This window comes from Rhea pennata, chromosome 1 (genome assembly GCF_028389875.1).
Source record: "Rhea pennata isolate bPtePen1 chromosome 1, bPtePen1.pri, whole genome shotgun sequence".
NCBI lineage: Eukaryota > Metazoa > Chordata > Aves > Rheiformes > Rheidae > Rhea > Rhea pennata.
Window position 1 is genome coordinate 26,885,114 of NC_084663.1, and position 27,254 is coordinate 26,912,367.

Here is a 27,254-nt window from a genome sequence, read left to right on the forward strand (position 1 = left end):
ATCACTGGATCTGTGGGTATAGGATTGTTCCCTCAGCTGTTTGATGAAAAGCGTGGTAACATACAGTTTTTATGGAGAAGATGGTAAGTCAGCAGAAGGCAATCTCAGAAGTAATAACATCATCTGACCCCTTTGAAAAATCCACGAGTACATGTCAGTGATGCAGACTGACTGGCTCAGAGTTCAGGAAGTTCTTGTTTTTAGCTTTGGGGTTTTTTTTGCTCTCTCTGGTTTCCTTCTCTTTCTTAGAATGCATGGCTATTAAAAAGTGTAATCTGTAATGGACTTAGAGCTGTTCACAGACAACAGTATTTCAGGTAGGCTGAAACTACTGCAAGCAATGTAGCACAATTTGCCAACAATGCCAAGTCATTAGTCCTTGTCTTCTTTATCTTTCACTGCATTTTCTGGGAATTCATTGATCTCTAAGTAGCAGGAGTTCCATAAGACATGCTTAAAACAAACCAAATAATCAGAATAACCTCTGAAAGGTTAAGTTGTAGGCTGTTATCAGTATGGATTTCTCATGGATTATCATATCTTGAAAAGATTTCATGTGACTGATAAATGTTCACAAAAGATCTCTTGTGGTCTTCAGAGCTATCCACACTTAAAAAGTGGCCAGATGCTAGTAGTAGAATTGACCATTCAGCTAAAATAAGTCAGTTCCTGACAAAGGCTTTCAGGGAAGGTCTTCACAGTGAGCAGTTAATGTCTACAAGAATGAAGCAACAGATACAGAATGTAATGCTGAGCAGGATTTCCTAAGTCAAAAGATCTGATTACTTGGCAGCCATGAGGCTTATACTCGATGGCAACCTCTGGAAAATTTTACAATGGTAAATTGTAGTTCTCAAGATAGCCTCTTGAATTGTATAATGAATGTGATAAGAACAGATGATTTCTGAATAAAAAGTATTTGCCCAAACCCTGAGCTGGCAATGATATTTTTTTCACGATTTCAGTGTCTTTGCCAGGTATGGCAAATCCTTTCAGGAATCGTGCATGAAGTATACACTCAAATGCAGTGTTCCTGAGTCCTGAGAGGTCAGGCAGTTACATGCATAGCTGCGCAGGAAGGTTTTGCCACAGTGACTGTGGATTAGCACCACTTGGCAGGCTATAACTAACTTGTTGACCAAGTCGTTTTTGACAATGGGACTGAAAGGAAGCAGAACTCGGTGTGAGCTGTGAGCACAAGGAACCCATTGACCCTCCATCATGTAGGTTCAATTTTCCCAGCCCAGTAAACATCCTGATAATTCTTGGAGTCCTTTAAACTCTGTAGCTTGAGATTTGACCTTGTTCACCTTCTAAGCAAGGACTTATTTTTCATTTACATAGTAGTTCAGCTACTGTCACTCAGGGTCTGTCAGCTTTCAGATATGGTCCCATTTTGTACAGCAGCTGCTCACTCACAATTCTTGGGGTCTTCAGAGACCCCTTCTCAGTCAATTGACAAAACTCGAGATAAGCCAAAACAGGCTTCTATGAATTTCTTAAAGTATGAGTGACATCAGCCCTACGTCACCACTGACCAGAGTCAAGTGCCTAATGACATAGTTAAGCATCAGTTGCAAGAATGCGTTCTGGAAGAGGAAGGTGCTCTCTGCTGGTGTCACACACATGTCACCCCCAGCAATGTATATGTTCACGGAAACTCCTTTTTATGACGGCTGTTACACATTCACCACATGAATCCGTGATATCCATGGGTATGTCGCCACTAAAGACGCAGAGCAGATTGCTAAGGGCGAATCGATCATTTTCAGGAGGTTCGTTGTTGTTTTGCAACAGTGGTTGCTATTTGTTTAACGCTGGCATCAGATAATAAATAACATGATAATGATTGCCTTTGGGTTTAGCAGGACTCTGCAATATCTCTTGCTGTTCTGGACCCTGTCAACTTTCCAACCTGCTGTAATTGCTTCCATAGTGGTCAAACTTGCAATTTAAGAGGATGATTTAAGAAGGAGTTAGAGTATTTATCAAAATCACTGATAAAGCATTACTTGATTCTTTTGCTTTGAGCCTGTGGGCCAATGACAAGAAGTCAGTCTGATCCTCTTCTGGCTTATTTTTTCAGTTCTGATGCTCGCCTTAAGCCCTCAAATTTTATTTTCCACTTGCTTCAGTTAGCAGCAGCTTAAACAAAATGGTTCTGGAGCTGTTACCTCCAGAAATTATACACAGGAATAATGAGGCCTGAGGTCCTGCTTTTTACTCAGTTCTTTCACGGATAACGGAAAACTTACTTACTGGTATCAGAGCTTCCACTATTGTCCCGTGCTGTCACCATGTAATGGGTTTATTGTATTAAATAAAAATTCCTTCTACAGATCTGCTCTGTGCAATGCGTCCTTCTTCAGAGGTTGCTTCTTGGAAGAGGGAAGAATAGTTACAAGCAGGGGATGGGAGGTTCTATAATCTATTTTTCCATTTAAAAAGAAAACAAGATGTTTCCACATAAACATAACTGACAAGGAAGGCACCACTTAATAAATGATCTAACACTATTTACACTTCATTCAAACAAGATACACTGAACATACTGTTGGTCTTGCACAACGTCTAGCGTGTATAGTCTGAACTTTGTCTAGACCTTGTGCAGGGCTTAGGCATTTCCTTTCTTACAATTTTTAATAGCTTCCATTTCGTGCAAGATGGAGCATTATAAGACTCTTGTTCCTCATATTATTATTCTTTTTTACTTCAGGGTCACTCACCCTCTGCAGGGGCTTTCAGCACTATCCAGAGGACAAGTTACTTAAGGCCTCTCTTCAGCATATGGGCATAATTTTAATAGCGTGCTGTCACGAATATTCATGGATTCCTCTTTGCTGAACTCCTACTACTTCAAATGCTATTAGGTGTTATTCAGGACAAGGACTACGAAGCGTTCCGGGAATGCTGTCCCGCTGCTAAAAGAGGGGCCAAACTGGGAGCTGCCAGCACCGGCACCTCCTGACCTGCCTGCGGGCGGCTTGTAGCCGAGGGGCCCACACAGGCTTCGCGCCCCAGGGAGATGCTGCGGCGGTGGGCAAAGTCGTGGCTGCCAGATCTCGGAGGCACTTTCCCGATGAGAAGTAATTGGACAAATAAAGATTATTAATAATAACAGCCTCTTGGGGCATTCAGGGAATGCGTACCGAAAAACTCAGGACTGCATGAGGTGGGGTGGACGCTTCTGACGGGGGGAGGATACAGGGACAGGCGGCTGCTTCTCGGCATTGATTTGGGCTCACATGACTGAATTAGCTGAATCTCAGAAAATGCCTCACAGTTGCTGCAGAAATCATGTTGGCACACATTCTGCAATGGGAGTTTTATCTTCTGAGGCTATTGTGGAAAGGCAGGCTAACCCAAGGAGGGGTGCATCTTGATTTTCAGGCTTTCTGGAACTGAATAAATGCAGTACAAGTAGGAAGCGTGATGTTGGTCAAAGACCTCCAAGGAGCAGTGCGTATTGTGCCCGCAGGTCTCTTGCTGTTTTCTAGATATAAATAGGGAAGACAGTGGTCCCTTTTACCTACTTTGTAGAAAACTGTATCCAAAATGGAAGACTTTTCAATTACAGAATCCGCTCTTCACTAAATGGAAGAGCTGCTGCATGATGTGACAACTCCTCCATGACTGGGCATGCGCTAACCCAACATCCTCTCCATACTCCCAGATTTAGGCTACTTAAAACTCAGTCTTTCAGCATACAGCCAAGGCATTAGAGAGCTTTGTTCGCTCTTGCTAACATTGCTTGCAAGCTGCATTATTTTGCGAAAAATCAGCTGCATAATGCATTGCCCCCTAAGTGTAGAAAACATCATACGATGGGAAAAAAGTAAGGGTAGTTTCTGTCTAGCCAAAAATTAAGGTTTAAATCATGTCATGCAGTGTCATGGCAGATAAAAATATTGCTGTATCAGAACTATTGATCATCATGGCTAGTAGTATTTTCTAGCCAGCCAGCAGAACTGGACAAGCTTGCACAAACAAAAATGTTGACAGCTCACAAACCAGCCTTTTTTTATCCACTACTTGTCTCCTGAAAGGAATGTCTGCAAGAAATAGTAGATTGACTTACACTTAATCTTGCTCCTAGCCCAAGTTTGAGACCAGAATTAAAAATTACATGCAGAGTTAAGTGTTTTTCTCTTGAAAAATCACTAAATATTTTTGTTTATTTTTAACAATAGAATCACTCTGAATTTCACAGCACAAATAAATTGAGAACTGTGACCCTGAGTTGCACCCTCGCTCAAGTTGACAGTGAGTTACTGTAATTCCAGAAAGAATAAGATCTAAAGGCATGGTTTATTTCTAATAGTGGCACTATGTCCATGTATTGCAGCAATACTCATATGTCAAGTTGAAGATTTAGTAGATGACAAACCAAAGAAAATATACAATTCCATATCCTGAGGAAATGAGCCTCAAGGCTTCCCCAGGATTAGGACTGGCAAGGAAGGGCCCAAAAGCCCCAGCTATGTTTCAGGCAACAGGACTGCTGGTGTGGCAGCACAGCGTGAGTTCCCAGATACCCTCCGATTAACAACGCATCATCCTCTACAAATGATCTACAAAACCACTGATGCCGTATGAACGTTGTGCAAGGGACAAAGACTCATTGCAGAGTACAAACACCTTCTGGTTATCACTAAGGAGAATGCCAAACAATTAAACAAAAGCAGTAAGAGAATCTGTGCAAAAAATGAGAAAGATGAAGTCATAGAATAGGTTTAAGAGGTGAAAAGATGATCTTGGACTCTCGTCTGAAACTATGAGCCCAACTACCAGTGACAGAAGCAGAGCTATATAGAAGATGGCTGACTTAAGAGAAGTCAGTGAAATTTGTGTGGATGAAGAGAATCTAGTCCTATGGATATTCTGTGGGGTGGGAGCAGAAGTAAGGGAAAAAGGTCTTGTGGCAGGGAAGGTCTTATGACAGGAGAGAAGAACAAATGAATCAAGGCTGAAGAAGAATGAAGCTGGAAGGTATGTCAAGGGTATCACTAGGAGAGAGGGTAGGAAGGCCAGAGAAGAGAAGAGGTGAGAAGTCATCAAAAGTAATATTTGGGAAAGTATGGAAAGATGAAATGACAGGACACAGAAGGAACTTGAAATTGTGTTAGAGAAAGGGTAAGAGAATAAAGGTTGATGCAGGCCAAGTTTGTAAACGAGAGCGTTGAACTGGGGCTACCTTTCTCAGCGTAGCTTCTCTTAACTATGTGGAGTTGCTTTGTGAAGAGTTTTCTCTTTTATGGAGGGGAACATCAAGTACTCAGTGTCACACTCTCTTTTTTCTCCTTTTACTTCCAGAGGTATTGTGTTTGTCCTCTGGAAATCATCCTTCTCCTATAAGATATTAGGCAGCACACTTTTCTTAGGGCTTGGTAAAGAGCTGAAACAGGCTGTTTCAGACAAAGGTATTTTTAGTGTCTCACCAGTCACTGCTGTAATAGGCTTTTATGGCTCAGCATGAATTCCCTGCAGGTAGTACTGAAAGCTTAATCCAAAATTGCGTAAAGACAACTAAAAGAAGCAATATAATAATTGCAAGCAGCTCTATAATTCCTTTGCTCTGCAGGAATGCGATCAGAGGCCTAAACTGAAAATACATTTGTTGAGCATGATTATGGTAGCCCCTTGAGAGGAAAAAGAAAGAAACAAAAGTATAAAAATAAATATAAAAGAGATAAAAACAAGAAATAAGGGAGAGCAGAGCTCTTGTTCGCAGTATATAATATAGTAGAAGGACATTAGGTGCTTGTAAACGTATCTTCACTGCTAAATGATTTATAAATTATCAGTTCTCACCAGGCAGCACATCTAATGATTGTGGAGTTTCAGTGTTAATTTTTACCTCATGACACATTTGAATGGATAATAACATTAGGAAAAAGTATGCCTTAAATTTTGAAATGTCCGAATGCAGCTAGTTAGCTTAAACATAAACTAGTTAGCCACATAGCTCCTTTTTATTCCGCAGAGACCTTTTTTGTTTAATGAAACTTTCAGAGTCTGCTACCAGCTGTGTGATGACTCCTCCAGAATGTATTAGGTTCCTAATGGACAAAACTGGTCCGACCCAGCTTTTTAACTCATTAAATCATGGCACCTCCGCTAGCAAGAGCGCATGGCTAGTTGTGGATTCTGCTCAGAGTTATTACACACTCCACTGTCTGCACTTGCTTTCATTAGTAGATTCTCAGCCACTGTACAGCTGGTATAGTTTGGTACAATGATGATTCCTGCAATTAGTCAAATCTCTTATTTTGTCTTTAAATGTACACATGGTAAACCTATCATCCAACACTGGTGTATATGTTACAGGACTGGTTAGGAGCTTCCTTATGAAATCAGTTTCCATTAAGAAACACCAATTTATTGGAAAACAGTTTCTCAAGCCAACTATTCTGCCAGTTCAACCTTTCATTTGCTTGTCTTTGAAGCCTTCTTTATCTGCTACTTCTGATGGTCCTCCAGCTGCCTGCCAGATGAGATCACAGTGTCACAGAATGGCTGAAGTTGGAAGGCTACTCTGGAGATCGTCTGATCCAAACTCACCCTCCATCCTACTCAGGAGGCTCTAGAGCAGGATGCCCAGGACTGTGTCCCACTGGATTTTGAATATCTGCAGGGATGGAGACTCCACAACCTCTCTGGGCAACCTGTTCCAGTGTTCAGCCACCCTCACACTAAACAAGAGTTTTCTTATGTTCAAGTGCAGTGGTTCAGTTTGCACCCATTGCCTCTTGCCCTGGCACTGGACACCGCTAAGAAGAGTCTGGCTTCATTTTCTTTACTCCCTCCATCAGATATTTATACACATTGATAAGATCCCCTGGAGTCTTCTCTTCTTCTGGCTAAACAATCTCAGCCCTCAGAGCTTCTCCTATGAGAGATGCTCCAGCCCCCTAGTCATCTTTGCAAGCCTTTGCCGAACTTGGTCCAGCCAGCCAATGTCTTTCTATAGAGTCCAGAACTGGACACACACAGTATATTATCCATTCCTAGACAGACAGCTGCTGTCTGAGCAGTGCACAAAGCGAGCCGTCATTGGAGCCAGGACTTCCAGGCCCCTGGCTGGTTCCACATCTATCTTAAACATCTGATTTCCTGACCAGAGGAGTAGAGAGTAAGCTGCTACTCCTGCGAGTAGGCTGCTAGTTAACTGTGTACCTGCTGCCCAGGATCTCAAATCCACCTAGGGAAGGAGAAAACGTTGGTTCCTTGGTTGCTTTATCTTCCTGGTAGCTAGCAGGTTGCAGGGTTCCTCCTTTGCGCTCTCCAGTCAGCTCTTTCCGCTGAGCAGGCTTTCAGCTCTGCTGGGGCCCGCCTACGTAGCAGGCAGCCTGAGCAAGTGGGCAGCCCAGGAAACAAGCCGAAGAAATGAAGAAATGTCTCCATCCTTCCAAAGCAGAATTTTTTCAGTCTTTCCCTCCCACAAAAATGTTCTGGTTGTTAGCCTTTGTGTCCCTGTTCAGCACAGTTTTTCTCTTCTTTCAAAAAAAAAAAAAAAAAAAAAAAAAAAAAAGTTTAAATTAAAGAGCTGTCTGGCTAGCCCTGGTTATTTTATCCCTCTTTTTGGGTCATACCTGGGTACACACTTGGATACCCTGAGCTGGGAGGAGGTGAAAGCATTAGGCTCTCTTGGAAACTGAGGATGAATTTTTCATCTCTTACAATGACCTGTCTGGATAACAGGGAAAGCTTGGACTAGCAGCTCCGCATCACTGCGTGAAAGGAGAAGGTTAAGTCAGGCCATTCTTGAGCCGTGGTATGAGGTTGTCTCTTCGCACTCCTGCCTAGCTGATCTAATGTTTGTTTGGTATAGGTGACTGCTACAGCTATTGTCATGACGCTGGTAACTGCAATCCGGCCTCCCCACCTCGGGGAGGGAGAGGGAGTATCAGGGAACAGCTAAATTAGTGGGGCTGTAACTGATTGTTGTTAATATGTATGCAGAAACCGTGTTAATGAAGCTCACCGATAATATTCAGCAACAACAGCAGTCCAGGCTGCATCTAAGAGGCCTCAGACCCATGCAAAACTAATGCTGACAGAGTTGTGTATTTTTCTTTCTTTTTTTTTTTTTGTGTTCTTGGCTAACATTAGTTGGGGACTTACTACATGATGAGTATCAAAAAGAAATACCTATGTGTTAAGTGTTTGAGATTGCTTTTTTTCAGATTTATCATGGCAAGAATTATAAATACATAGTTACATGTTAACAAGATTAACTAGAAAATACTACATGACACACTATTGCTTTTATTAACATAAATATTGCTTTTTATTAACATTGGAAATTAACCACATTGCTTTTATTAATTAATACTGCATTTCTTAGCATTATGATTTTTTAATCTGACAATCTTAAAATTGTGATGAGCACATTCTTTATCATTTATTTTTCATCTCAGGTATTTTTCTTAAATATAACATTAAAATGTTTGTAATAGCTGTTCAAAGTTCAGACCTTAAAAATGGAGAGGGAACTTGGAGACTGATAAGTGTTTCGATGAATCCATTAGCTGAAAAATACTATATTTGACAAAGGGGAGAGGAAACTGAACATTGTAAAAAATAATGCATAGAGCAAAGGATTTAAATGGTTGATGCATAAATTTTATAAATATATCCAGCAAAAAATCTTCAAGGAGCTTTGTCAATTACTCAACATTTTGCCACTTTAAGTATAGGTGTCAGTACTGCAAAACGTGCACAGCAGTAAACAATAAGTCATTATATTCGAAAATAATGGCCAAGCACCTTACAGCTACTCTGTAGCTGGTTCAGAAAATCAGCAGTCTCTTCCTCCCCCATCTCAACAGAAAATCACACATGACACCTTCAAGGGGCTAGGAAACTTTTCTATTATGAAGATGTCATTGCTTATAAAATGTACTCCATATGATCAGAAATGACTGGGCAAAAGTTATCAAATGAAAATAAACATTTTTAAGAAGCATTAATTCTTCTGTTCATTGCTTTCATGCTGATGAATTTGAAAAACTTAGCAACTCCCAATGAATCACCCAGATTCTAGTATAAAATAGGTAAGGTTCAACTATGCTTGGAGGATTAATTACTTTCATGATGGAATAAACTTGAAAGAAAGAACAAAATACCAGTCTGCATGTAATTCTTTTTTAGTATTAATTCAGATTTTGCAGTTGTCTAAAAGCTTTGATTCCTCACAGTCACAGTCTTTCTGCTTGACCTTGAAGTGAGAAATATAATTGTGTGTTTCTTGTAGAACATAGCAGGGTAGAGACGAACGCTGCTAATTCATCTCAGGACTGGGTAGGAGGAAAAGTGGGCTTATTCCTCAGCCAGCTTATTCATATAAATAATACTACTACCTACCTTTTCTCATGGTGTTTTTTTTACCTCTTAATCTCAAATGCTGTAGCAAGGAGCTCAGAAACCTATACCTCACAGTCAAGAGAAGCATCACAAGGAGGAAAGCTGATGCCCTTGCTCTAGCTGTACTCGAGCATCCCCGGCCGCGCACTGGGCTGCCCTCGGAGCAGCTCTACCAGCAGCAGCCCCTAAGCCTGCGCAGCTCCCTTCGCGTGTGCCTGCGGCAGTGCCGCACGTCCCCCCTCACCTCGCGAGTGCTCCTGCCCTCTCGCACCTCCCGCTCACGTCCCCATCCCTTGCCTGCGTTCGCTGCGTGAGTGACTGCTGAAATGCCTATGCTAAAGCACTATACTGTAAAGATAAGGGCCAAGCCAGCTGCCCTCCCCAGTGTCACGAATCCGTAAAACTAATAGAATTAGATCTGACTTTTTCTCAGCTTGAAAACTAGCTCCTGTCTCTAATTATACATAATAATTCAGTGCAGTCACTGGTATAATTGACCATCTGTGTACTTTCATACGTGTGAAACGAATACTGGGAAAGGTTGCACGGGCTGGTGTTAATGCTCACGGAGAGGTGATAGAGAAGGATTTGAGCTGAGATCCTTTTTTATGTGATTTTTCTTGTTGCTTTAGTGGGTTACAAAATAACCAGCCAGCATGACAGTAGAACAGGCAGGTGGAGAAGCAAGGGGGGAACCAGAAGGCTTGCAATTTGTTTCTGAAGAAAAAAAACAATTGTGTTTGTCATCCTTTCTGCTCAAGTTTTGATTTACTCCTGGACAGTTCCCATAATTAATCAGATAAAGGACAGTATTTCAGAAAAACATTTTCCATGCTGCCTCCCTGAGAAATACTAATAACAGTTCTTTTTACATATTATATATTTTCAAAAGTGTTCCTTAAACTTGTAAAAATGGTATGGGGAGGGTGAACAGGGGAGGGTATTCTCATCCTCATTTCAAAAGATTTCACTATAAAAAGAAGTCATTCAACAAGGTCGCCAGGTTTGGAAAGCTGATAACAGAATAGCGATATCTTCCTCGTGAGTTAATACTTGAGGACTAAATACAAACGGTGGACAGTCATGTCACAGCCACAAAACTGCAGCCATAAAGCCTAGCACAAGCTACATCTTAGAAAGCAAGTAAAAATCCTCAGCAAAAACCTGCAGCAGAGTCCAGTTTCTGACTTAAAAAAAAAAAAAAAAAAGAGTAAGTTCAAGAGAGTGTGGGCGACTGAGACAGCAATTGCTTTTGTAATCAGCAGCAGGAGGAAGAGAAGTTTCTGAAGAGCTGTTTCTTGGAGCCCTCTTCTTGTAGCTTGCTCACGTGCACTCCCAGGAGCCCAGCTTACCCCTGGCACAGATTCACAGGGTCTTCCTTCCAGAGAGAAAGCTTAACAAAAAATTACTAACCCCCACAGAAAACAGGGTGGCTAGGAGAAAATTACTGGCAAAAGAAACACTCATACCAGCATAATCCAACCCTACCCTAAGAAAAGGTGTCTGCTTTGTGGCCCAGCTATTAGCATGATTGCACAAGGCTAATAAGCACTGCCTCTCTTCTGAACTCGAAGTCGGAAAGGCATTTTGCTGGTGATGAGGCTGGGACAGTGGTAGTCCAGCATCCAGTTACCTGCCCTCGGGTGTCCCACTCAGACAGGGCACGGTGGTGGTAGTGGCCAGTGGGCTCAGCTGGAAGCTGCTCCAGGCACCCAGATCTGTGCGGAAGAGGGGAGAGGAGCCCTTGCAAGCCCTTCTCCTGCTCCTGTGACACCAGCTTTGACAGCTATTAGAGGCTGCTGAATCTGGAGGCCCCACAGAGGCAAGGCTGGGGCAGCTCCACGTTCCCAGGTGCAGTCAGTGGCAAGGCTGAGCACATATTCCCAGTAGGCACATGCACACATATGCACGTATACACTTACACATAGCCACACAGATAGAAAACTGTGCCTTACCAGCACCCGCATAAACACATAGCTCTCACAACCAGTACAGACTGCCTGATCCTGTTCCTATTCTCCAGCTGATCACCCTTGAAACCCACTAGCAGAAAATATATATGTATATACAGAATCAGAATAAGGATCACACCAGCAGCTGGCCCAGTCTTTTCTGGTCTCCCCAGGCACTAGCCCTAGAGGTTCTCAGCCCCACTCCAGTTATGGGTACGCAGACCTCTTATCCTACACTTCTGCACGTCCAGCTTGAAGTTCACTTTATAACAGGAGATAATTATAAATATAATTTAATCAGAATATAGGATAGATTATGGTGATCACGCACAGGGCTCCGTTAGACAAGTGCACTGACCGAGAACCTATTTACATGAGACCAGCCCTTTTTATCCCCTTGCCTATGCTTGTTCCTTTCCAAGCCACCTCGGTTTCTCCCTTTTCCTGCCTCTGGTACATCCCCTAAACACTCCATAATAAGTCTCACACATTTCCACAATCCTCTTAAAACATGTCATGATAAGTTTTATACAATCCCCAAATGCTCTCCCCAGCACCCCATAAAGAGTCCTGTATCCTTGTAGGTAATAGTTCCCATCAGTCTGCAAAAGTGACCGGGAGTGACACTTTCTTTGTTTGGATCATTTTGCTGGGTTTCACATCAGGCACAACAGCTGAATCATTCTCTGCAGCAGCCAATGTGGTGTGCTCCATTTTCCGTGTTATTAGGTTGCTTGGGTTCCTCTGCCTATTACGGTTCACTTGCTCCTCACCAGGCCTTTGTGTTTCTGGTGATCTGTTTTAATCACCCAACATAACAGTCACAGCTCTCAGGTGTTACTCCTGCTCATGGGAGATTCTCTGGGTGAAGCATGTCTCTGTGGTCTTCTTGAGGGAGCAGGCCAGTAACCCAAGCTGCCAGACTAGTTGGTGGGTGCATAGACAGGACTTTGCAGATCCATGCAGCTAGGAAATGTGATTCACCATAGAGTGCACCTCATATAGCTTAAAGGTATCCAACAGAAAACAGTAGTGGTAATAGCTATTGAGCCCAACATGACATTGAGTTACAAACCATCCCTCAGAATATTGCAGGGCTGATGAAAGAAAATGGCTGTAAAGCATTAACTCTCTTGCTGAGACAGAAGCAGCTACATGCGTTCCTGAAGAGATCCCTTCTATTTGGGTATCACTGCTATTTTACTCTGTACACTGAGCTGTAATAAAAATACTCATGAATGAAAAAATACCAAACTGGTTCAATGTTTTTTTCCATGTTATTGTTACTTGACCAATACAAGCAGCATAATAAAAGTATATGGCCTCATGTGAAGTTTGTAGAACTTTGTGTGTCCTTTGATTATGGAAGAAATGGCTTTTGCCTATGTGCACAGCAGCTTCATGCTAAGTTTATATTTTGGGTAGTTTGTAGTAAATCTGGGACACTGTCAGGTGCAGTAGACTCACCAGGCTGGATTGCGAGCACATGCTCACACACACAAAAGCAGGAAAAGGCAATTCAAGGTTGTCCTCAGAAAAGTAAACCAGGGCCTGACCTCCTCTTCTGCCAGTCCTGCATAGGACACTCTGTGAGTGGTATCCAGCAGCTTGCCCTTAAACACCATGTCTGTGGATCCTGATCACTCCGGTTCCCTTGCTTCTATCTTGCCCAGTTTCAGGAACACAGTGTCTGAGAAGTTCTTTATTCTGCTTTATGCCAAGGTTTTGTGTGCTGTCAGCTTCACCCCAGACCACTTGTTACTTTTTCCTTTAACATCCCCTTTTTGTTCTAAAGTGTTACTTTAAATCACACCAGCTGGAGGTTTAAATATTTCTCCAGAAACTGAATTAAGAAACCAGTGCACCTTGTGCTGAATAAATTAAGGCTACAGAACTGCCACTCTGCCATGTGCATTGTCACTTAACTGAGCGCGTATACAGACACACCACCAGGGCTGAGGGAACAGCCTAAACCTACGCCTATAAATAATTATCTGAATCCCAAACCAGGCTCTGAGTTCATGACACTTTCATATTCACATCGAAGTGAAAATAGGCTATTAACTTGCACTCTCAATCTGGAGAGATGTTTCAGCCAGCAATGAGTTTCAAGAGGGCTATTTTATAATGGCAACTAGAACTTGCCATTTCCATTCCGCTGCCTTCTCTCATCCTCAGACAAAACGAGCAGCGCATGAGTTACTTACCCGACGAAACCCAGATAACTGGCTCTTTGTTACGAAACACGCACAGGCTCTGTGCTTGGGAAGCATTCGGTGAACCAATTTGAAAATCATTTTGAATAATGAGCATATCCGAGGATGTCGCAATCTGTCTGCACACATTTCTCAAACAGAAAAAGAGGTGAAAGGCAACCATTTATACATGATGGATTAAACAATGAAAAGCTCATGATTTAACTTGCTTGGTGATGTGTATCTCTTAGGTATGTCTCTACTGCTGACTTTGTGCCCTGACAGACTTGTGGTGAGGGATCAAATCTGGACAGCTGAAGCTTTTCTTGTCCTTAAGGCAGAGATGTGTGATCTGCTTGTTAATCAGCTTGTGCACTGATGAAGCTTCCAGTACACTGCATGAGGATAAACCAAAATGAACTGAGAACTGATTAACCTTCATTTATGAGAGGAAAACAGCAATGGATGAGAAGCTCCTGCTTTGGAGCAATTGTGTCCATGAGAGGGAGGGATAGGTGGGGACACAGCTCTTCTAGTCAACTCTTGTGCCTCAAGTGTGGTTGGAGCCCTTTGCTTCATCAGCAGTTGCTACTGTCCTGTCTGCCCCCAACAAGTGGTCTCACTAGCTGGCACAAATGTGTGGATAAGCTAGAGGCAAAGTGTTGCTTTCCTTTAGCTTGATGATTCACCAACCTTGCAGTGAGGTTGCAGGTTAAGTCACACAGTGCTGATAACCCCCTACTGGCCTTCCCATGACTCCTCCTGTGCCCAGAAGGACAGATGAGTTCACAGGGAAAGCAGAATGGGGGAAATCTCTTTATTGCAGTCCCAAGAGCAGTAGACTGGCCCAAGTCCTAGCAAGAGCTGCCTTACCAGAGAGGGCACAGTGAGTGAGATGTGGAAACACTCTCACTGAGACTGGTCCCAGGAGCTCAGAACTGGATGGCCTCTTTACACTGCAGTGGAGGTATACCATGGACATTGGCATTACCTGCTTTGATATCCTACCTCTCCGTGCAGAAGGGCCTCAGGAAAGTGCCTTCAGTGGTTGCCCTCTCCGAGCCGAGGAACCTGACACCTGAGAACTACTCATGGTGCTCATGTGTGAGAAATGTCCCCTCACACCTCACCAGTCTCTTTCCAAAGCCAATGGAAAAAGGGGAAACAGCTTCAGGCAGTGACCTGGGTCCCAGGGATGCTGGATTCCCTTCAGGCAATGTCCTTGTCTCCTTGTTGATGCAGGAGGCCATAGATAACTAGGTATCTGAGACATCTCAATTAGATGCCTAAACTTAGGTGACATGGATCTCTGTCCCTTCTAATCCCCAGCATTCATTTGTCAGATCTTTGTATGTATAGCAGTCTTTTCAAGAAAACAGTGAGGCATAATTCAGAGAAAAAAACAGACTGAAAACCCTTTCGTAACTAACACTCCCACAGAGAAGTAAGAACAAAAGAAGAAAGGCCAAGACAAAATATCTGCAAATGGTGCTGGGGAGAAGGAGGAGGAAGTCACATGCCTACATCTTCTATTGCCAAGCAACCAGGAAAAAACCCATATGATATATCACTGGTACAAAAGATTTTTTTTTCTTTGAATCTACAGATTGCAAAATAGCAGGAAACCTGGGAACTACACATAGACCTACAGAGGGAACAGCTAGTTTAGGAACATATTTTTAAAAATCTCAATGAAAAAAAAGTTAAGAAATGATCTATTAGGCAAAGGAAAAGAAAAGAATATAAAGAGAAGAGAAATAGTTAAGGGACACGCAGACAATTCTTTGAGTTAATCATCTACAAATGTCATCCAGATTTCTCACCCATCAAACAGTGCTGGCAACTGACATTCCACCCTGTACGTCTCAGAAAAATTCCAGATTGCAATCAGTATAAGAGGAAGAGCTGCCTCATACCGTGATTGTGTTTGACCCCCCTCTACTTCTTTCTGTCTATTTTCAGGGTGGATAATGTCTGACACGAGAACAAACGGTCTGCCTGTACCCAACAATAGATGTAGAGGTTTTGTCTGCATAATGTGTGTTACGTCAGTTCGTAATTTGTACAGGATAGCATGCTTTAGTTATAACTCCTGAAACACAGGCCCAGAAGATATATTAATAGTTTTTTTTTCTACGTATCTTCATCCATAGTAGGATTAAACAAATTTAGAACATATCTTGTCTGAACTATTCTTCAACTTTTCCAATGACAGAGTCTCCTCAGCTTTTGCAGACAGTCTATAGCAGGATCCACATACCTTAGAATCTCTTTCTTTTCCTGAAGTCTAACTTGAGTCATCAAGTTCAGCCTTGTCATTTTCACCACAGACACAGTCTCCAATTGCAAGAGAATATGTGTCTGTCTTTGCAAGTTTTTTATGTATATCAGTGTATTTCAATATTGTTTTCATATCCTCCACCAGCTGAACTTCATTTCCTTTCATTTTTTTTTCTTGAAGATAAATTTTTGTAGACCCCCTTGTTATTCTAATTGTTTTCTTTGAATGAGGCTGCTGCTTTCTTGAAGAATGGGACCTATTACAAGAAACTACTGAGCTCCTCAACTAAGGACCTTCCAATGTGGAGGAGAGGGATTATTCTCTAGCACCTTATATATCTATTTCACATTCTCAGCATGGTGTTTGCCCAGTTCCCAACACTGACATTTTTTTTATGATCTACCTCTGTTGTCCATGACCAACTATCAAATTACCTTTTAAAAATGCAGCATGTAGAAGGGCTGGCTATCATAAAGGGTAACTCCGACAGCTTACACAGAAAGTTTGCCATGGCAAGCATGAAGACTTTCAGAGTATATTGTGATCCTGTATGTGAGATATGTGCTAAGAGAGAAAAGCAACCAACCAAACCAATGTCCTGGATTATGATACTTTGAGCTACTAAGGCTACCTTTAATGAAAATATTGAAATCAGATGAGATAGATTCAGACATTAATTCTTGTTTCGTATTTCTCTGGGTATTTAAAAGGTTACAAAGGCAGAGAGAGTCAGTGAAAACAGAAGTAGCTTTTTCAGAGCTCTTGGAATATGAATCCAAGAAATCAGTGACCCTGATTTCTCTAAAACCTGAGGAGTGTTTGCTATTTCTGTCCCACACTTTTCTCTATATCTCCATGTTGGTACTGCATCAGACTTCTTTAGTTTCCTGCCTTCTAACTTTTGCTTTTTCTTCCATCTTCTGTTCTCCTCCAAACCAGCTCCTCACTTTGCCTTCACCAGGCTGTTACTCTCTGACTTTGCTGTTCTGAAGATCTTTTTCCAGTAAGCACTTTTACTGCTTTTATGCTCTCGCTCCTGCCCCTACATCACTTTTTCAGTCAAGCCTATTTTGTCTACCATAAAGCCATCCATGCTGTTGAGTTCTCACCCAGCTTGCCCTCACTTCCACACAACTACTTCTTCTGCCTTTGATGCCACGATATCATCGACCCCGCTGTTGGAATGATGCTGTGGAAGCCCTGCCAAGTCTGGCTTTTGCCTGACGCTTGGTTTTTCCTCTTCTGCTCCTGTGTTGGAAAAATGACTTTGAAGAAAGTTCTGTGCCCATGCACTGTTCCCTGCTACACCATCCTAATAACAATATTAGCAGCTACAAGCTAGATACAGTACAAATTCTGTGGCTGGTTCTTTTTCTACAATGTGTATAACATTGAGATTTTGGGGCAGAAAAAAGAGGTAAAAGAGTGATATTTGCTGCTATCTGTGGCATTGTTTTTAGAAGCTTGAATACTGGAATAAAAAACCTGGTTCCCTGCCTGAACTTTTCTGGCTTAGTCTCTCTTAAGAATCATTCCAAGCAGTAGTGCTTGCCTACAAGTTACAACCCTGCAAGCAAACAAAATCCTGCTATGATGTGTCAGAAAACTCATATGTGAGCAGTTGAACTTCACATAGGAAAGAAAAGAACTGGCCAGCACACACTATAAATAATGTCTCTGGAAAATATGAAAAACACTCATGGACAAACAGCTTAAAAGCTTGATTTTTTAAGCATCTCTGGAAAGTTTGAAGTTGAAAAAGTAGAAAGTTGACAGCTAAGCTGGTAAGAGTATTTAATCATAGACCATGATCATAGATCATGAGTACCTAATGAAATGGGGGGGAGGGGAAAGGAGGCATGGGTGCACTTACAGTGCACACAATCATTCTCACCCCAGAGACTGTTTTCACATACAGATCCCCTAGCAGGGTGAAGAGGCAGCTTACCACAATTTTGTTGCCACTCAGTAACTGTGCCTTTCCTGACATAAACAAAATTATTTGGAAAAGGAGAGAGTTTCAGCCTGATTCACAAAAAGTCTGAGCAATTTAAATTGTAAGGAGCAGGCATTCCTAAAAACATGTTCATGGCAAAACATCATTATCATTCTCTGTTATTATGATAGTGACTGGTGCCCCAGTCACAATTAGAATAGTTTTCTTGGATGGGTACTGGGGCATGCAGGAACTGTGCAGTCTGGCAGTGTGCAAGACACATCTGAAAGACAGTGAAGTAGGGGAAAAGATTTAGAAGAATATGACTATGGGACATGCAAGTTATGAAATAAGCACCATGAACTATATACTCTCCTCACTTATTTTTCAGGCAAGGCAAACACAGTAAACCCTAATCAACAGCTAGATGATAAAACAGAAGACATATTGTCTTGAGACCTTTTGGAAGAGAAGAGATTCTGTTCAAACTTGCTATATGGCCTATGTATTTACCTCTCTGCTCATCTGAAGCCCAGATTTCCAAACCATCAGCATGATGACTTGGATGACAGCGTGTATAATAAAAACTTGCAATGTAACTGGTTTTGCACTAGCTAACTGCTTAATTAGAGTAATACCTGATTCATGGTACCCATCTGTAGATGTCTGTGAATTTGAGATGGCCACTTAACTGGAGTACCTATTTCCTTGTATTCCAAGAATTTTATGGTGTATATTCTTAAGACCTTTTGAGAAGAGCAAAAAGTTATTTTAAAACAGGTCATTTCTCATTTTTCTTCTGCTAAAACCAAAGCAAAAGGTATGATTAAAATTTAGGAAATGACTAATGGAGTTGCTGTGAATATTTGGCATTAGTGATTTTCTTAGGATTAATGATTTTACTTTTACCCCACCTATAGTATCACAAATTAATATCATAAAGAGAAAATATGAAAAAAATGCTTGTAGGAGAATTAACAAGAAAACTAAAGCAGGATACTACTGATATACCCAAATGAGCTTGCACAGGCCATCTCAGATCTGTCCAGGATTGTGAGCTAAAACATAGTATCACACAAATGTGGATCTCTTATGACTGCACCCAAGCTGGTGCTGTGCATTCATATAGCACACTGACAAAACACATGCCTCCTCCTCAATTCAGGAACAGAGATAGCTCATTGGGGCAATGGTACTCTCTGAATTACCCTAGGTTAAGAGCTTTCTGGATAGTAGAGAATTATCCTGAATTTATTTCTGTTATTTTATTGCCATTAATGAATTATGAATCTGTACTGGAGAAATACACGATAATATTCACTTTCTTTTTGGCCCATTTCATCTATGTAGTTTGAGCAATGCCTCAATTCTTTCCTTATTTACACAGATAAGGCACTATTTTCTGATTTTCTTGTCTTTTTAAATTCTGCATTCTACTGTTGAAAAAGCCATCATTTGGCAGGTCCTCTGCTTTCTCTCTTTAATCAGTTTGTTCATGAAGTTTCATCATTCTTGTCAGCCACAGTCCAGATGCTCTAAGCGGCATAATTGATGTGGAGCTGCTTTTCTACTGCTTCACATTTTCATTCTTCTTCTTTTTTTTTTCTTTTTTTCTTTTTTTTTTGTCTTTCCACCTTTTCCTGCAATGATTTCTATTCCACAGATTCATTTTATCGGCAAGATTTAAAACACTGAAAAGGCAAGCATGTCATGTTTCTTACAATAATTAGATGCAAAAATGACCAGTTTGCTCACTCTCCCTTTGCCAATGCATTTCAGAGTCTACTTTAACCTCTCCAGAGCCAGAAAGTTATTTGCAATTCTACATTTTTCTATTTTTATCTTTTTGTTGTTGTTGTTCAGTTCAAAGTCAATATACTCAATATTCTACTGCAAAAAATTAAGTTCACTCCAATAACCTGACAGTGCCTTTCACAAAATTAGACATCACATGTTTGGGGTTAAAGCTTCGAAGAATGGAAGGATGGAAGGCACCTCTGGACCAAGGGCCATAATACAGAGGTAAGTGTTTGCGAGTAGGAAGCATTTCAAGTTATCCACAGTCATAGGTATGCTTATGAGGAAGATAACTTTATCAGGCACCATGCAACAACAGGCAGTAGTAACAAGTGGCACTTCCTTCACATCTTTACTGGTCTTAACTTTTAACAGAATTGGTGTGTTTTTATCAGAGGACTCCCACACAAACCCACTTAAGACAGTTAGGATTTACATTTTGGTTCATACAGAAAAGATTGCAACTACCTTGGTAAAAGCAAGAGGTTTTGCATCTTCTTGTATTGGCCCAGGTTTGTTATCTCATTTATGGTCTGAGCAAAACTGGATATCATTTCCCAAGATACAAATTTATTAGTGAGCATCCAGAGCATCCGGAGAATGTTTTCCCATTAATGTTTCTAAAAGTTGCTAATATATTAGCTGAAATATTTTTCCACCTCTCTGAGATGCCATGATACCACAGAAAGCTCATTAACTGTGTAGCTTGGAAATGCAAGTATTTCTTGTATGGCTGCCTAACGGCTCAGCCCAGCTTTGGCTACACCAGCTGAAAGAAATACCTTCATTTCTGACTTGCTTATACAGTCAGGCACTCCAACTCTTCATTGCCTCTTGACCTAATTTTTTAATGTATCTAGTTTTTCACTTCTATCCAACTTCTCACTGAGTGTAAAAGCATCTGCTTATTTCTTTGCCCATAGCAGGCTGCTTGCTGTGGAGTTTTGATTTGATGACAATTTTATGTAATAACACAGGTGTACAGAGAAGCATTCTATGAAAACTGCACATGACCTCATCAGTGAAGTGCAATTTTCAGATTACAAAGCTTTTCTTTATGAATTTATAGCCCAGGCTTGATAGGATGTTATGGTGGTAGGAAAAACAAGGAAGCAATATAAAAACTGTGAAGATCCAACCTGCCAGTAAACATGGAGGAGGCAATTTGCAAGACATATTGGAGGCTCTACACCAAAGCTAAAGAGCTGGCAGGCCTGGGAATGAAAACCTTAGAGAATCACTATACAATAAATAACCAATGTAAAAAGGAAGGGCTGGGATCTGTGCAGTTAGAGAGAGGAACCCAGGGAGGCTGTGTAAGAGTGCTCGGAGGTCGTCCTGAGCTCCGTCAGAGATAGGAGCATATGTATGGCTTGTTTCAAAATCTGTTTTCTCAAGAAATAGTACTTGGTGACAGTTGGCTGCTTTTGATTGTTCTTATAATTACACCTGGAGGGAACAGAATTGCAGGCACTGAAAATAACTCAGCCCTGCCAAGGTAATCACTGCTAGCGCTGCTCTGTAGGTTAGCCAGTCAGGAGACTCTGCTCAGAGATACGTGGTGGTTGGAGGGCTCAGTCCTGAGATTGATCTCAGAGGCAAGTTTGTAATGTCTGCAGGGTAGACTGGACCAAGGTGAAGTCCTGAGCACCCCTGTCATGGCAGCGTGGACACTTGCAATCCAGGTGCTCTGAGTACCCATAGATTACTTCCAAGCTGTTTTTAGATGCTGCGACCAAGACATGGGCAAAAGTCTGGCATGCTTCGTGACATGTCCCAGTATGACAGAAATGCATTTTCACCTTGGACCACTAGTACTGGAGGCAGCCTACACATCTTATCTACCACTACAATAGGTGACATTAGTATCCATCCAGGTGACATCATGACAGGAAAGAGTAGGAAATCTTGAGGTTGCTACCAGGTTATCTGCCTCTAGGTAAGTGTGCATTACAGCTTGGTTGTATTATATTTGCCTGAGTTTTCTCCTCTAGGATTCCAAAAATAATTTCTAGATTCTGTCCCATCAAGGGCTTGCATCCCCCAAATGCTGCATCTCCATAATGTTGTTTCTTCTCATCAGTCAGACCACAAAGGAGATGTCTCCTCAGTGTGCTGGGACAGACAACATCCGGCCTTTCCAGGAAGGCCTGTAAATGACTATCTTGTGCAGAAATAGCCACGTGAAACTCCTGTAAGGCCATATAGGGCATATGTTACAACCAAGGTCACCTGTGGGATCTCCACACCACAGGAAGCGATGCAGCTAAATCTACGCTAAAGATTATGGAAACAAATCCCTCCTCCTCGTTTCGTTGTGCCATGGAGCTCATCTTGAGAAAGGGCTTATGTCCACATGGCATAGACATTTGCAAAACTGGGGCTGATTAAGGATTGGCCTGTTCTTGAAAAAGTTAAGAGTAATGAGAAACATGACTGACCAGATAACTGACAGAGGGAACTTTCACAGGGAAGCAATTTTGTAGTATTTTTTCTAAAGCCAATGGACTATGTAATTACAACTTTGTTCTGGTTTCCATTTTGTTAATAGAAGCTATTGTGTATTTGTACAAAAAAAATCTCACAGGAAAACAAAAGATAGGTACATATGCGTAATTTGTCTGCCTCTGTATTTGGGACCAGGAAGTTCACACTGAAGTGGAATTTTGACTGAATTATTTCCCCGTGCAGAATTCGGTTCCATCAAAGACAAACACATTGTGAAACTATCAGTCTATCCGGGATTTAATTTAGAAGAGAAAATTTCCAGGAGCATTTCTGAAAACAAACCATTTCAATTCAGAATTTTAATATGACCTTTCAATAATTTAAAAATATACTAATATTAACATACTGTTCCTGCAGAGTTTTGTATCTACTTATCAAAACATGTTCCACTGAAATGATTAATGTCTTTGCAGAAATTTTGTCCAGGGAGATTTTCAAACTTTCTCAAGAGAGGAAGGTGTTTCTAATTCAGATATAGGGCAAAATTTTCAAATTCCTCCCTCAGCCAGACTTCCCAATGTTGTACAAACATGTATCTCAGATGGTGAAGCACAAGACTATACTTAATCTTAAATGGAATAATATCCACAAGGTAGTCCATGTTTCATGTAGCTGCTTGGTTTTGTTCAGGAAAGAAAGATAGCTGGCATGAATCTGCTTCACCACCTCATCTTCTGGTATTTCCCAGTTGGGTCATATCTGACAAAACTGATCTACACGCCTTCATACAACCTGTCATGCCTGTTGCTGCAAAAACAATCCTAAGGAAGAAGAATGACATGAATAAGAGTGTCTCAGTCCGTAAAGTGCAGTAGTCTAAGCAGTATATATATCTTGCATTGAAGACTAGGACTGATCCCAGGTGGCCCTAAAAATCACAGATAATCGAGTATCTTCCTGACTCCTTTGTGCCAAGCATGAAACAGGCAAAGCAGAACATCCAAGCCAATATTTTTAAGCCCAAGACAACAATGATATGTTAAACAAGGAAAAATGTAACTGCCTGAGCTATCAGCTGCCACCAAAGATATTGAGATGTAAGCCTGATGAAGCTTTTCACTGGTAAGTTTTCAACCTACAGCCACTCCAAGGAAATGAATTCAGAATGATATTTTCAGAAAAAAAAAAAGGCTACAGTTCCTCATTTTGTCTCTATCTAGGTGCTACGTACATGGTGACATTGTCTGTATAATGATTATAAAGCATGAACTACAGCTTTGCAGGTCCTTGTTTAAAAGTCAGCCTGGACAGTCCGTTCAGAAACATGCCATTTATTTCATGATCAGGATACTATTTGAGCAGAAGGCTGTGGTTAATGACTGTATTAGTAGGTTTAGTACAAAGTACATTTACTTTGCTTTCTGTTTACAGAGCATCTTGTGGCAAACTTAACTGACCTCTGATTCCTGTGCCTTGCCAGTGGGCATAGTACCAATCTATTCACTTCCCTTATGCCTTCTGAAAGCCAAGGACACTTACTTATTTGTAGTTATTAGTTCTTAATTTGAAGGTAAAAGGTATTACTAAGAAGATATTGACAGTATTCAATACTTAATTAACAGGTTTCTGCAAGCTTCAGGCAAGTTTAATGTATAAAAGATTATCAAAGCTTAGCAAGAATTTAATGAATATCAAGAGTAATTTTTTAACTTTACTGATTCTTCTTTCATACTGAAATATGGCATGACAAGACATTATTCCTCAGTAAGAATTTGAGATTGCTTCTTAACAGCAACAACAGAATGCTGTAGACATTAGTTTTGTAGCCATTCTTAAAGCAATGTCATCACCTGAAACTCTAAGCAAAAGATAAAACACTACATAAAGTAAACACTGTTTCTCTACAGACCAATTTGAAAAGTAAAATCCTGTTTTTATCGAAATCACCTCAGGGAAATCTTCAAATGGGATTTCTTATGATTCTTATTTATTAATATTTGTATTTTAATCAGATAAGCAGATGATCTCAACTCACTCTAACTGCATAAAGCCATGAAGTACCTAGAGAACTATTTAGAGCTGATAAAAAACAGCATTACTGTGAAAAAGAGCAATAAAATATACCTGGCTTCCAGAAACTGGATTAAAATACATCACCAGGACATTTACAGGGAAGGCAGCATCCACAGGCTTGCTCCTGGGAGCACTGGTCAAACTCGGAGTTTCAGTTTCTGATATGCTGGCAGCTGATTCAGCCTGAGTCATAGGAATTGGTGTATTACTGGGAAATTTGTATTTGAGCATAAACAATAGCCAGAAAAGTTTTCCAAGTGGAGATTAAACATTCAAAGCTTAAATATATTTGCCATGTGCAATCACTTCACTTTGGCTCTCAAAAATAATCTCTTCCCACATTATTTCTGGAAGTCAAGCAAATCCCTGGACTGTTAACTTTTGCTGTCAGTTTCGAGATGACAACTTTTTGGTCACCCCAGACATTGTTTATTTATGTTTATTCTTTCCTGGAAGTAAGGAATTATAAAACCTTCACTTTCACTGAAACGGAGACCTCCTCAGTTTGGCTTTGATTCTCCTTCCAGTGACACCAGTGTGAATCAGATTTTCTTTAACTCTTTCAAGTGCAGCTTATTTGTCTCAGGATAAAACTGTTGAAACAGAGAAAAAGATTTAAACATCTATTCAAGTGAGGGTTTTCTGAATCAGCAGTGTTCCTTTGGTTCTGTTGCTAAAACTAGAATATAAGATCTTCCAAAGTTTGTGTTAAATCATGATAAAATTTTAAGAAATCTCTTTTTGCATGCCTCTAGATTCCTGAGACTTAGGTTCCATCGATTTCATATTTTCAAACCTTTCTAGTTTGCTGGAAGGGAACACTGAGGGCTAGTTTTCTTTCCATTTTTTTTCTTTCCTATTTTTTCTTCTTTTAATTTTTATTTCTTCCACTCTTTCCTTCTTTAAATAGGAAAGATATGATTCTCATACAGTTTCTTAGCTTAAGTACCTAGTATTTTTAGAAAGAAGTCTACAACTGTGAAACTTAACAAAATCAAAACAGGCAGCTCTGCTATTGCTGATGGCAAGCTAGATATGAATACAAAGCCAATAACAGAAGCAAAACTGGGGACAAGGGAAATTAGTAAAAGTAGACCGTAGGAGGGAGTAGCAGGATCAGATCTTAGTGTCAGAAACAGAGACAGCATCTATGTTATTAATTTAAAGATCCTCAGGAACTTTCTAGGAGGCCAAGCGGCACAGAAAACCCATAATATAGACCCAAGCATCTATATTGTTCTCCAAAAGTCAGTAGCAACATGCAGATTGTCTATTGTGAATGGTCTGTGTCCTGTGCTGGTCCCTGAACTATACGTAGGACAATTTTGAAACCCTTGATTTGCTTGTGAGTGCTAATCTGCTCAGGCCAACTTATGCAAAGGCCTGCTCTAAAGAATTAGCAATATAGACAGTCAAGTTCCTGGGTCTAAGCATGTTTCCTGGTACTGCTTCATTTATTGGTATTGATGTAGCCAAAACTTCTGAGGCAAAGCAAGCATCTGAGGGTGATGACCGTACTCCTAACTCTATCTACCAGTAGTCAAAAGTCTATGTCTCTGAATCTAGTGGAAGAGAGAAATGACAGATAAGAAAGTGGTTAGTGCCTAAAATCAAGTCTGGAGGCCCAAGTGTGTACACACTTCTTTCACTAGATCATTTCACATATGAAGTGGGAGGTGCAAAGATTCTCATATCTTCTCCTTCCATATCAGCAGATTACCAGCCACTAAGGTTGAATATGTTCAATCAGCAAGCAGTGACACAACCATCACAGATACATTCCTTCAAATGGACTGACAAATCACTTTCAAGAAAACATCTGGATGTAACTAGAAGGTTTCACACCACAGCATGGTAGTTAAAGCCATTGAGATTTGGAAAGAGGTTCCCACAGTGACAGGAGGAGAGAGACAGCAATGGAGACTTCTGCCCTGAATGGGAGAATGAGGCTGTAGTTTTATCATATAGCAGTTTTGGCATCATTTGGGGAAGTTTTTAAAGCTGAATGTATTCCCTGATCCGGTCCTTGGTGCACACCCCACAAACACTTCTGTAAGCACGTAGGGAAGCATCCCTACATCATGGTAGGGAAATGAGCAGCAGGAAGAACAAAAGTGCCAGGAGCTGGTATGGCTGTCCAACACTCTGTGTCATGAAACCACAGCCTGAGCTCACTGCAGGGAGGAGACCTTTGTTGTCATCCAGCTGCCCAGGCAAATAAATAATTAAAAATTATACTTGTACCAAAAACCATGAAGAGAAGTGCAGATGCCTGAAAAACCATGCCTTGATGCAAAGCGGAGACTGCACAGCTGGTGGCAAGTAGAACTGAAAGAACTGCCCTCATTCTGTGGGTTGCACAGAGGAAACAGGGCAAAGCTAGGCTAGCCAGAGGCTATTCTGGCTGCGGTCCAGGCCAGCAACCATCCAAACAAGCTATCTGGCTTGCCTCAATCAGTGGAGGTTCGCCTCTGTGCTCCCTTTCCGTAGTCACCCTCTTCATGTCCTCTTGTCTTCCCTTGCCATCATGCCAGGTGTTTGCCTGACCTGTACGCAGAACTGCTACACAGCACAACCAATGGGTCATTCCTGCTTGCTTTGTGCTGATGGTCTGTACACGTCAAACATCCTGCACTCAGTAGGGTATTAGACTGTTTCCTGTCTCATATCTCTTCTAGTCCTTGAAGAACGAGGCTAAAAGCACACTTTTAGCCATAACTGCATGAGATTTTATGGACAGCCAACAGTAGATGTTTTTTAAGGTTTTTTGAGCTGAGATGACCTAAGTACTGTAGAAATGGAACATGATACATGGACTATAAGATTAAATGCTGGCAAAGTAGATATGGATTGCTGAGCAAGCCTAGTTCATAGATAAGAAGTGAGAACTGAGCTACAGAAAGGCCAGAATATGCGAGTCTGGAGAATTGTGAAATGACCCTGGAAATAAACAAAACCCTTTGCAACTCTAGCAACATCCTTGTGGAATATGGACAGGGCAAGAGATTTTTCTATGAAACCTATGATCAGATACACTTTCTCACTTAGGCAAGCCAGTCTGTATAACCCTCCTTTTCTTTTGGGTCATTCAAGAATACTGAGATAAAAGCCAGGTAATATTGCTTATAAATAAGCTGGCTGTGTTTGCACAGTAGTTGGCAAGCTTTAAGAACAGATATAAACAGATAAAACAGATCATTCCCCTC